Raw genomic sequence first — 13,884 nt, 5'->3', positions numbered from 1 at the left:
CAATGAGGATTTTCTAAAGGATTGTGATCGACCCTTACGTGTTTAACTCCTACAAAGTTATTAAAGGGACATTAAACACTTTGAGAGTTTGAGGTTATAATCTAAAATGATAAATCGTGCATATAAAAATAACTGCAATAAACTTTCATGATTTAGTTTGTCCCCTTTTCCTGTAAATCCATTCTGAAATTGTGAACTTTTTAGTTCCTGTTAGAAATGGAAGTGCAGAACACAGCTATATCCTATACAGCCATTGGCTGCACACACTAGTGACCTATTTATAACTGTTCCTAATTAGCCACAGCAGAGAAGGTAACCTAAGTTATAACATGGCATCTCCCATTGTTTTATAGACACTAAAACTTTACTCTTATTTTCTCAATATTATTCTCAGACTAATTTTTTCTTTGAATGCATCATTCTATCTAGCATGTATTTAGGGCTCGATTTACCAAAGCCCTACGGCTGCAAGTTCTCACAAGAACTTGCTCGCCGTAATTTAACAAGCAGCGAACCTCTTCATAACCTCTAAGGTGGCGAAATTCAATCACTGCGGTCGAGTCCGACCGAGGAGTTTGACAGCTCCTGCCCGCGCATTATTGGCTGTGCGTGGGCAGGGGGTGGGATTGCACGCAAGCACAAAATTGCGCTTGTGTGCAATGGTGATTCCCTGTGGGTAATTTTGCCCCGCCACAAGCAAGGTGAGGCATACAGGGGCGCGTATACGCGCCCCTTTCTGCCTCAGCTTAAACTCAGCTTAAACTGAAAAACACTCCCATTATCTTTAGAACTGTTTCTAGATAATATCATGTTTAAATGTGTTGTATAATGCATCATTTAATTGAAATAAAACTAATTAACCTAAAAAAATTCTGGGACAAATTACAAGTGGAGCGGTATTCAGCGTTTCCGCTAGAGCACTGATTTTTAAGCCTCTCTTCAGGACTACCTAACAGGCCACATTGTGAGGATATCTTTACTAGAGCACAGGTGAAATAATCAGCTCATTAGTAAATATGCTTATTTTACCTTCTCTCATTCAAGGTATTCCTGAAAACCTGGCCTGTTTGGGAGATCTGAGGACAGGTTTGAAAACCAATGCGCTAGAGCGATAACTCTGCTAGAATTAAAATGTTTGCGCTAGTCAGGTTGTGCCGGTATTACAAGTTGAAATTAAACTGTTTTTGCTCTAGCGGTAACCCGACTAGCAGAAACAAACAAACTTAGAATGTTGTGTGCGCATTCACGTATTCCCCCATAGAAATCAATGGAGAAAAAAAATGATCTTGTGAGACTTTTTATTTTCGCCTAACAGTTAACCACAGCTCTGAAATTGCAGTAATGATTCTAGTGTAAATCGTGATTGTGCTCAATTTGTAACATCAGCACAATTTAACAGGCGCGCACTCGTTTACGCACCACTTGTAATCTAGCCCTCTATATACAAAACTATAGGCATATGAAGGATTTTTACTTTTTCGGTGGGGGGGGGGGGGGTATGTTTATATTTCTGTTAATCCTCATAATCATTTTGCTTTTACTTTTTTTAAAGTTGCAAATTGTTCGAGTTTCAGCAATTGTTCTATTTGACATGAGATCCAAAATGTTTCTTTTTTGATTCAGATAGAACATACATTTTTAAACAACTATCCAATTTACTTCTATTATCAATTTTGCTTCATTCTGCTGTTTTCTCTTATTGAAGGATCAGCAATGCACTGATGGGAGCTAGCTGTTTTCATTGGTGAGCCAGTGATAAGAGGTATTTTTGTGCAGTCACCAATCAGCAGCTAGCTCCCAGCTCCTGAACCTACCTTGGTATGCTTTTGAACAAAGGATACCAAGACAACTAAACAAATTAGATAATAGAAGTGAATTGGAAAGTTGTTTAAAATTGCATGATCTATCTGAATCATGAAATCATTTTTTTTGGAGTTTCATGTCCCTTTAAAGCTTTGTGTTAATAAAATACATTTTAAATATTAAAAAAACTGCAGCATTTTTGTAAATTATTCTGGGGGGAGAGGTTGGAGAGAACAGAAAGTAAGTGAGAATAACCAAAAATAAAAAAGACATACCTAGAAATATACAAGGAAGGCTGCATTTATTGAGAAAGAAATCAGTAACATAGATGTATGCAAAATAGAGGCTGTTATCAAACAATCTCTAATGAGACTTTGCAGCACCGGTGGAATTTTATCTTCACTGAACAGGAAGAAGTGTTAAGAAATTTGATAATAAAAAGTAAAATAAAAATAATCTGAAGACTTTTCTTTTTAAAAATCCAAGGTCTTTGCAACTGACACTGTACTTATTTTCTATTGAACATGTATTCGCTTGTGCAGTAAACCCCCCTCCCATGCTCTTTATAGCTGGTCACATAAGAGCAAGGCCTGTCAATCACCCCAAACAAGAATGCTCGGGGTAATTTATTTCCACAACCTCAGAGGTGACAAGGCAGCGGCCGTGTGACCTCCCACATTGCAACTGGCAGTTAACAGGTTCGGATGACCAAACGTGCACTGAAAGGGCTCCAAAGCAGCGCTCACTGCTTAAGGGCCATTATACACTCATTTTTTCTTTGCATAAATGTTTTGTAGATGATCTATTTATAAAGCCCATAAAGTTTTTTTTTTTTTTTTTAAATGTATAATTTTGCTTATTTTTAAATAACATTGTTCTGATTTTCAGACTCCTAACCAAGCCCCAAAGTTTTATTTGAATACCGTCAGCTACCTTCTCCAGCTTGCTCCTGTTTGTGTAAAGGGTCTTTTCATATGCAAAAGAAGGGGGAGGGGGGCGTGTCTTATTTCCCACTTGCAGTGGGCTTTCCAACTGCCTTTTCAACAGAGCTAAACTGAAAGCTTCTAAGTACGTTTTTAAACCATTTTATACTGGATTTTTATATCAGTATCTGTGCATCTTATTCTTTATAGTAGTGTCTATTACATGCAGTTATTTGAAAATGAGTGTATACTGTCCCTTTAGTACATGGAACCCAAACATATTGATTGTTCAATCACAAATAAATACAGAGAAATCATTAAACAGTACCTAATGCAATTCCATTAAAGAACATTGTACTCAGAGTTCTATTATACATGAAGTAGAAACTCTTTAAATGTAAACTAACATACCAGTATCATTTGGTCAATAGCAGGAAGTGCCTATCAGCCAATGAGTATTAATAGAGATTTCACAAGGTATACAACTGTATTTGTTTCAAATTAAACTGTCTTTACCTCAATTAACTTCATTTATTTTTCATGCAAATGAGAACATATTGAACAGGTCTAAATGTGACTCTGTCATATGAAAGACAGATTTGTTTAGTAGTTATACCTTTAACACTTTTGAATGTATATGCATTTATTAACCTCTTCTGTGCCATAATAAAGCTAGGTTGCTGCGATGTTTAAACAATTTATAGTAATTTATGTAAATGCACTTTATTATTAAAACGACGCCATTTGTGTTTTAATTAAAAACACTGCAGAAATGGGTGTGCTTGAAAACAGTAATTTTAGATAATTAGCAGGATATTGTAATTCAGTTGCGCAGATAATTAGACTTATTTATTGAGAGCAGAAACGTGCCTTGCAGGCCAAATATATCATTCTGCTTGCTTGTAACAGAAAGCAGCTCTGGAACAATGAATAATCCATCTTGATGACAGTAGATCTGTGGGTGCTGTGGTATTATTGTATTATCCCTCCTGCTGCAGCTCAAAGGCACCATAATCTATTCTGCATAACATAATGTGTGCATATCTGTATAATGCATTGTGTACGTGCTAGGTTACTAACAAATATGTTGTTTAAAGCATTTTCTATGAGATTACAGGTAGCTCTTGGCTTACACTGGGTTAAATAGAAAAAGGAATTGTTGCAAAAAAAGAAAAGAAAAAGGCATAAAATGAACCTTCTTTTCTAATTTCAAAGGGTCTAACCCCTCTTAAAGGGACATTCCAACCAAAATTGAAATTCACATAAATATATTGCAGTTTTGAATAGAAGCATTTTTGTAATATACATGTATTAGTAAATATTCTTCTAATAAAAGCTATAGCTGTTTCAACAGTGTATTTAAAGGGATACTGAACCCAATGTTTTTCTTTCATGATTCAGATAGAGCATGCAATTTTAAGCAACTTTCTCGTTTTCTACTATTATAAATGTTTCTTCTTTTCTCTTGCTATCTTTATTTGAAAAAAAAACAGGAATCTAAGCTTAGGAGCAGGCCCATTTTTGGTTCAGAACCTGGGTAGCGCTTGCTGATTAATGGCTAAATTTAGCTTCCAATCAACAAACTCTACCCGGGGTGCTGAAAAATTGGGTTTAGTGTCCCTTTAAGTAGGCACCGTGCACCAGCATTTTAAACACAACACTTGCTCAGACAGCGTAAGGTGCTTGTACCATCTGATAATGACTCAATTTGTTAATTGCTGACATGATACAAGCCCCACTGGCAATCTAAACAGCTGCAGTATTTAAATTGCTGGTGCACTGAGAATATCTAGCTATGCTTCACATGCACGTGCAGAGAAAAATGTTAACAGTAAAACAGTGCTAACGTTTACATGAAGCATTTTTGCCAATATATTTATTTTACATATTCATATATGTGCGAAGCACTTTCCCACCTGGGTGCTAAGATTTTGAAAGTTTTTTTTTATTTTTTGAACTTTTTTTTAAAAAAATTCAGACCCCCAAGACTTACACTGTTGGAAAGATTAGGCAATGGTGGGTCTTGGGGGTCTGTAGCTGCTTAGATGCCTGAGATACAGGCTTCTAAGCAGCATGTCCCCTGCTCCTATAGGTAACATTGTTAAGAATAAATAAAGTTGCACGGTGACGTGATTACGGGTGATGTCACCACGCAAAACGGGAAGCCCTGGCGATGCCTGTCACTCTACAGGCACGATCGCTGGGGTAGGAGCGGGTGGGAGCCCCCAGATCTCCCTCAAGGTGGGAGAGTGCTATAGACGGCTCTGAGCCATCATTAGCACCAGAGTAGGAAACTCTGTGACGGCTCAGAGCCGTCATTAGCACTCAAAGGGTTAAAACTGACATAATATGATCATAAAACGCATGCTATGGATTTCTTGAGATTACAAATAGAGTCAGTTGACATTGGGTTCTGTACTGTAAGAAACTTGCTAAAAAAAAATCAGCATGCTATGAATATGAAAACTAATTTATTTCATAAAATCGAAAAGCTACTAACTAAATAAATTTGCACAACGTAACTAAACTTGACATCTCTAAAAACAGGGTCTGATTTGTTAAGATTTGCTTGTATTTAGTGGAATGTCACTCTGACCCCCTCGCATTGACAGACCTCACTTCTCTAAATGTAAAGGGACAGTAATGTCATACTTAAACTTTTATGATTAAGATAGATCATGCCATTTTAAACAACTTCCAATTTGCTTTGTTCTTTTGGCATCCTTTGTTGAGGAGCATACTTAGGTAGGCTCAGAAGCAGCAATGCCCTATTGAAAGTTAGCAGTTGATTGGAGGCTGCACATATATGCCCCATGTCATTGGCTTAACAAATGTGTTTACCTAGCTCCCAGTATCACATAGCTACCCCTCAACAGGATACCAAAAGAACAAAGCAACAGTGATATAAAAAAATAAAAAGAATATATATATATATATGTGTGTGATTGTATATGTGTCTGTATGTATATATAATATGCACATATTGCCCAACAATTTGAAAAACTCAATGCAGACAGTGGCCGTAGGATAATGTGCATTACTCACTCTCAGGAACTAGAGATGTGCAATCTAGAATTCAATTTGACCATTGTGTGCACAAATTCCTCTGAACATCACCAACTTTAATCTTATAAACTTGCACTTCCAATCTGCGTTAATGAATCTGAATTACACCCACACAGCAGTGTTAACATGAGAGTTATTGTTTACATAATCTGAGGCTCTTACAATGAGTTTATTTTATTATTATTATTATTATTATTATTACTACCCATTAAACACAGATTAAGGAGGAATATGGAGGTCTCATTTATTTATTATTAAATATGTATACAATTTAAAAGTACCAAGAGACTGCTTTGGTGAATAAAGTACACTATGTTACACTTGTGATTAAAGGAACATTAAAGTCAAAATTAAACTTTCATGATTCAGATAGAGCATGCAATTGTAATCAACTTTCTAATTCACTTCCATCATCAAAATGTGCACAGTATTTTTATATGTACACTTTCTGATGCACTAGCTCCTACTGAGCATGTGCAAGAATTCACAGTATAAACGTAAATGCATTTTGTGATTGGCTGATGGCTGTCATAAGATGCAGGGGAACAAAAATTAATGTAACTTTAAAATTTGTCAGAAAAAAAATCTATTTAAATTGAGTCTCAGCATTGCATTGTCTTTTAATTATGCATTTTTTCTCTGTGCAATGCGACTGTATTTAATGGTCCTTTAATGGGACATAAAAGTGCACAAAGAATATGCTCTAATGTGTTAGAGCATTTTATGATTGCACTGTAGCTTGTAAATAACTATGGGATTTATTACAATCCCTTCGAAAAACTGCTCTAATCATCTTCAACAGAAAAACACCATTAAAGTCTAAGAGGATTTCTGTAGATAAATCAATTAATAAGCTATTCTGTAGGATTAGGATCGACCCCTATGTGTTTAACCCTATCAAATGGATTAAACACATAGTTCAAGTATATTTAGAGTAGCAATGAACTACTGGGACCTAACTGAGCATATCTGGTGAACCAATAACAAGAGGCATATGCACATAGCCACCAATCACCAACCAGCTCCTGAACCTACCTAGGTGTGCTTTTCACCAGAGGATACCAAGGGAACAAAGTAAATTTGATAACAGAAGTAAATTAAAAAGTCTCTTAAAATTGCATGTTATATCTGAACCATGAAAGTTTAATTTTGACATTCATGTCCCTTTAATATGATTAATTTTAGAAAAAGAGCCCCTTTAACCTTGTCGTGCACATGTCAGCCTGCAGGTGCATGACAAGTCCTTTGCGTTGTGTAGGAGGATCACCGCTCAAACACTGTTTTCGGCGACCCCCCCCCACTACAGGCCGGGGATCCGTTGGTGGCCTAATAGGTAGCACCTCTAGGCTTCATGGGAGTGCCAGTGATGTCCCAAAGGGGCTGAGCCAGGAAGCTCAGTGTAGCTGCTAGGGAGCTGGATGGTGGGGAAGTTCTTCAAACCCCTCAATCTCAGCTCCCATAGCAGCTACAAACCTCACAGACAATCACCTGCTCTTTCGAATAATAGTGATCTTGGAGCAGTAAAATAAAATACATGGGAATTTGCTTGGGAATGGGATATTATATACATAATAACAAAAATCTAGTATATCTAGAGGCCCCCAATAAAGTTAATTTTCTAGTAGACAAGTCCCTCTCTTAAAAAAAATATATTAATGTTGTCGGTATAGTCAGGTGATCACTGTAGTAACAGTATAGTCAGGTGATCACTGTGGTAGCAGAATAGTCAGGTGATCACTATGGTAACAGAATAGTCAGGTGATCACTGTAGTAACGGTATAGTCAGGTGATCACTGTAGTAACGGTATAATCAGGTGATCACTGTAGTAACAGAATAGTCAGGTGATCACTGTAGTAACGGTATAATCAGGTGATCACTGTAGTAACAGAATAGTCAGGTGATCACTGTAGTAACAGTATAGTCAGGTGATCACTGTAGTAACAGTATAGTCAGGTGATCATTATGGTAGCAGAATAGTCAGGTGATCACTGTGGTAACAGAATAGTCAGGTGATCACTATGGTAACAGAATAGTCAGGTGATCACTATGGTAGCAGAATAGTCAGGTGATCACTGTGGTAACAGAATAGTCAGGTGATCACTATGGTAACAGAATAGTCAGGTGATCACTGTAGTAACGGTATAGTCAGGTGATCACTGTAGTAACAGAATAGTCAGGTCATCACTGCGGTAACCGTAAACACCTTGCAAGATTAAAAGTGCTTTATTTCTGTACTGCACAACGGGGCCTCTATAATCTATATTATAACCCCCAAAAGCCCATATGTGCCCCTATTTCACATACGGCTACCCATGATGACAATTTAGTAAGGTGAACACAGCAACAGAAGCTATTTTCAATATTACTAAAATCTTTGCAATAATTATACATATTTTTCACAGTTTTTGACGCGGCTATCTCAAATGCGATGAATTATAAATATAATTATGATATGTTGTTAATCTGCTGGGCCTGCTAAAAAAACAATAAATAATTTGTGTGGGTCACTTAGTGAAATTTGAGTTACAATAGGGTTTAAATTTAGGTAGCAAAGAAGTTCAAAATTAGCTCAGCACTGGGGTGTAAAAATAAAGCTTAGCAGCAAAAGGGTTAAAAGTGAATAGACTCTGTAATTTGATGCAACTTCTAATTCAGATTTCTGAATGTTTCCATTTTTAATAGACAATCAATAGTATGTTTCTTGGCAGGTCCCAGTGCTTTTATTGATTGGTTTCTGTAGAATGAAACAGGAAACAGCTGCTCTGGAGCATTTAAACATCATGAACCAGGATATGAGTGTTACATTTGTGCTTTCTTCTGTAAGGAGACAGATAATTTACCTATCTAATTTGTTTCATAGTCTTAGTATCCTTTGTTAAAAAGGATATCTAGGTAGGCTCAGGAGCTGCTGATTGGTGGATGCAAATATGTGCCTCATGTTAGAGGGTCACCCATGTGCAATGCTGTTTCTTCATCAAAGGACACCAAGAGAATAAAGCAAACTAGATAATAGAAGTACATTGAAAAATTGTATAAATTGTATTCTCTATCTGAATCTTGAAAGAATATTTGTGGGTTTTATGCGCTGAATAGTGTATCTATGTTCTAGAAGAAGTTAACAAAGTAACATATAAATATGTCATTTAAAGGGACAGTCTACCATAGAATTGTTATTGTTTTAAAAGATGGATAATCCCTTTATTACCCATTCCCCAGTTTTGCACAACCAACACAGTTATATTAATATACTTTTTACCTCTGTGATTACCTTGTATCTAGGAACCTTCTTCCAGCCCCCTGATCACATGACTGTGACTATTTATTATCTATTGTCTTGGAGTTAGCATTGTTTTGGGCTAAATCTTAAATAACTCCCTGTGCCTGTACACAGTGTTATCTATATGGTCCACATGTACTTTTAGACTCTTTGTGTTGAAAAGGAATTTAAAAACCCTGTGATAAGAGGCAGCCCTCAAGAGTTTAGAAATTAGCATATGAGTCTGCCTATGTTTAGTTTCAACTAAGAATACTAAGAGAAAAAAACAAATTTGATGATAAAAGTAAATTGGAAAGTTGATTAAAATTACATGTCCTATCTGGATAATGAAAGTTTAATTTTGACTAGACTGTCCCTTTAAACCTACACCAATAGAAATTGGGCCAATCACCAACCACATATGGGGAGGAGCTAATGACATCATCAACTGAAATACAATTTTATTTTATTTGTAACCCTTAACTTCCTCTTAAAGTGATGGATCCAATATTAAAAACATGCGCCTAGATTTAGAGTTCTGCGGCCAAAGGGGTGCGTTAGCTACGCATGCTTTTTTCTGGCCGCACCTTTTAAATACCGCTGGTATTTAGAGTTCACAGAATGGCTGCGTTAGGCTCCAAAAAAGGAGCGTATAGCATATTTACCGCAACTTCAACTCTCGATACCAGCGGTGCTTATGGACGCGGCCAGCTTCAAAAACGTGCTCGTGCACGATTCCCCCATAGAAAACAATGGGGCTGTTTGAGCTGAAAAAAAACCTAACACCTGCAAAAAAGCAGCGTTCAGCTCCTAACGCAGCCCCATTGTTTTCTATGTGGAAACACTTCCTACGTCTGCACCTAACACTCTAACATGTACCCCGAGTCTAAACACCCCTAACCTTACACTTATTAACCGCTAATCTGCTGCCCCCGCTATCGCTGACCCCTGCATATTATTTTTAACCCCTAATCTGCCGCTCCGTACACCCCCGCCACCTACATTATCCCTATGTACCCCTAATCTGCTGCCCTAACATCGCCGACCCCTATATTATATTTATTAACCCCTAATCTGTCGCCCCCAACGTCGCCTCCACCTAACTACACTTATTAACCCCTAATCTGCCGACCGGACCTGAGCGCTACTATAATAAATGTATTAACCCCTAACCCGCTTCACTCCCGCCTCAATAACCCTATAATAAATAGTATTAACCCCTAATCTGCCCTCCCTAACATTGCCGACACCTAACTTCAAGTATTAACCCCTAATCTGCCGACAGGAGCTCACCGCTACTCTAATAAATTTATTAACCCCTAAAGCTAAGTCTAACTTTAACCCTAACACCCGCCTAAATTAAATATAATTTAAATCTAACGAAATAAATTAACTCTTATTAAATAAATTATTCCTATTTAAAGCTAAATACTTACCTGTAAAATAAACCCTAATATAGCTACAATATAAATTATAATTATATTATAGCTATTTTAGGATTTATATTTATTTTACAGGTAACTTTGTATTTATTTTAACCAGGTACAATAGCTATTAAATAGTTAAGAACTATTTAATAGCTAAAATAGTTAAAATAATTACAAAATTACCTGTAAAATAAATCCTAACCTAAGTTACAATTAAACCTAACACTACACTATCAATAAATAAATTAAATAAACTACCTACAATTATCTACAATTAAACCTAACACTACACTATCAATACATTAATTAAATACAATACCTACAAATAACTACAATTAAATAAACTAACTAAAGTACAAAAAATAAAAAAGAACTAAGTTACAAAAAATAATAAAATATTTACAAACATTAGAAAAATATTACAACAATTTTAAACTAATTACACCTACTCTAAGCCCCCTAATAAAATAACAAAGACCCCCAAAATAAAAAAATGCCCTACCCTATTCTAAATTAAAAAAGTTCAAAGCTCTTTTACCTTACCAGCCCTGAAAAGGGCCCTTTGCAGGGCATGCCCCAAAGAATTCAGCTCTTTTGCCTGTAAACAAAACACATACAATACCCCCCCCCCCCAACATTACAACCCACCACCCACATACCCCTAATCTAACCCAAACCCCCCTTAAATAAACCTAACACTAAGCCCCTGAAGATCTTCCTACCTTATCTTCACCTCGCCGGGTATCACCGATCGGTCCTGGCTCCAAAATCTTCATCCAATCCTGCGGCTGAAGAGGTCCAGAAGAGGCTCCAAAGTCTTCATCCTATCCGGGAAGAAGAGGTGATCCAGACCGGCAACCATTTTGATCCAAGCGGCATCTTCTATCTTCATCCGATGAGGAACGGCTCCATCGTGAAGACCTCCAGCGCAGATCAATCTTCTTCCGACGACGTCCAACTGAAGAATGACGGTTCCTTTAAGGGACGTCATCCAAGATGGCATCCCTCGAATTCCGATTGGCTGATAGGATTCTATCAGCCAATCGGAATTAAGGTAGGAAAATTCTGATTGGCTGATGGAATCAGCCAATCAGAATCAAGTTCAATCCGATTGGCTGATCCGATCAGCCAATCAGATTGAGCTCGCATTCTATTGGCTGTTCCGATCAGCCAATAGAATGCAAGCTCAATCTGATTGGCTGATCGGATCAGCCAATCGGATTGAACTTGATTCTGATTGGCTGATTCCATCAGCCAATCAGAATTTTCCTACCTTAATTCTGATTGGCTGATAGAATCCTATCAGCCAATCGGAATTCGAGGGACGCCATCTTGGATGACGTCCCTTAAAGGAACCGTCATTCTTCAGTTGGACGTCGTCGGAAGAAGATTGATCCGCGCTGGAGGTCTTCACGATGGAGCCATTCCTCATCGGATGAAGATAGAAGATGCCGCTTGGATCAAGATGGTTGCCGGTCTGGATCGCCTCTTCTTCCCGGATAGGATGAAGACTTTGGAGCCTCTTCTGGACCTCTTCAGCCACAGGATTATGGATCGCCAGCCCCCGCTTGGGTTGGATGAAGATTTTGGAGCCAGGACCGATCGGTGATACCCGGTGAGTTGAAGATAAGGTAGGAAGATCTTCAGGGGCTTAGTGTTAGGTTTATTTAAGGGGGGTTTGGGTTAGATTAGGGGTATGTGGGTGGTGGGTTGTAATGTTGGGGGGGGGGTATTGTATGTGTTTTTTTACAGGCAAAAGAGCTGAATTTCTTGGGGCATGCCCCACAAAGGGCCCTGTTCAGGGCTGGTAAGGTAAAAGAGCTTTGAACTTTTTTAATTTAGAATAGGGTAGGGCATTTTTTTATTTTGGGGGGCTTTGTAATTTCATTAGGGGGCTTAGAGTAGGTGTAATTAGTTTAAAATTGTTGTAATATTTTTCTAATGTTTGTAAAAAAAAAAATATTTTTTGTAACTTAGTTCTTTTTTATTTTTTGTACTTTAGTTAGTTTATTTAATTGTAGTTATTTGTAGGTATTGTATTTAATTAATGTATTGATAGTGTAGTGTTAGGTTTAATTGTAGGTAATTGTAGGTATTTTATTTAATTTATTTATTGATAGTGTAGTGTTAGGTTTAATTGTAACTTAGGTTAGGATTTAACTATTTTAGCTATTAAATAGTTCTTAACTATTTAATAGCTATTGTACCTGGTTAAAATAAATAAAAGTTACCTGTAAAATAAATATAAATCCTAAAATAGCTATAATATAATTAGAATTTATATTGTAGCTATATTAGGGTTTATTTTACAGGTAAGTATTTAGCTTTAAATAGGAATAATTTATTTAATAAGAGTTAATTTATTTTGTTAGATTTAAATTATATTTAACTTAGGGGGGTGTTAGGGTTAGGGTTAGACTTAGCTTTAGGGGTTAATCCATTTATTACAGTAGCGGCGAGATTCGGTCGGCAGATTAGGGGTTAATAATTGAAGTTAGGTGTCGGCGATGTTAGGGAGGGCAGATTAGGGGTTAATACTATTTATTATAGGGTTATTGAGGCGGGAGTGAGGCGGATTAGGGGTTAATAACTTTATTATAGTAGCGGTGCGGTCCGCTCGGCAGATTAGGGGTTAATAAGTGTAGGCAGGTGGAGGCGACATTGAGGGGGGCAGATTAGGGGTTAATAAATATAATATAGGGGTCGGCGGTGTTAGGGGCAGCAGATTAGGGGTACATAAGGATAACGTAGGTAGCGGCGCTTTGCGGTCGGCAGATTAGGGGTTAATTATTGTAGGTAGCTGGCGGCGACGTTGTGGGGGCAGGTTAGGGGTTAATAAATATAATATAGGGGTCGGCAGTGTTAGGGGCAGCAGATTAGGGGTACATAAGTATAATATAGGTGGCGGTCGGCAGATTAGGGGTTAAAAAAATTTAATAGAGTGGCGGCGATGTGGGGGGACCTCGGTTTAGGGGTACATAGGTAGTTTATGGGTGTTAGTGTACTTTAGAGCACAGTAGTTAAGAGCTTTATAAACCGGCGTTAGCCCAGAAAGCTCTTAACTACTGACTTTTTTCTGCGGCTGGAGTTTTGTCATAGATTTCTAACGCTCACTTCAGCCAAGACTCTAAATACCGGCGTTAGAAAGATCCCATTGAAAAGATAGGATACGCAATTGACGTAAGGGGATCTGCGGTATGGAAAAGTCGCGGCTGAAAAGTGAGCGTTAGATCCTTTAATGACTGACTCCAAATACCAGAGGGAAGTAAAAACCAGCGTTAGGAGCCTCTAACGCTGGTTTTGACGGCTACCGCCCAACTCTAAATCTAGGCCAAAGAGAGGAATTAACTAGCAGTACACATCAAAGCATATACATACCTACCACAAAGTCACTATATTTTCAATAAT

The 13,884-nt window shown here is 37.5% G+C and overlaps 1 protein-coding gene across 1 annotated transcript in view; it reads right to left on the bottom strand.

Moving 5' to 3' along the window:
* The window catches only part of JAKMIP3 (Janus kinase and microtubule interacting protein 3), a 167,000-nt gene that overhangs the window by 139,427 nt on the left and 13,689 nt on the right, over positions 1 to 13,884 (bottom strand). The gene's annotated exons all lie outside the window — the stretch shown is intronic.

This window comes from Bombina bombina, chromosome 9, assembly GCF_027579735.1.
Source record: "Bombina bombina isolate aBomBom1 chromosome 9, aBomBom1.pri, whole genome shotgun sequence".
NCBI classification, from domain to species: domain Eukaryota; kingdom Metazoa; phylum Chordata; class Amphibia; order Anura; family Bombinatoridae; genus Bombina; species Bombina bombina.
Note: the sequence above shows the minus strand (reverse complement) of the source record. Positions and strands in the feature narration are given on the sequence as shown.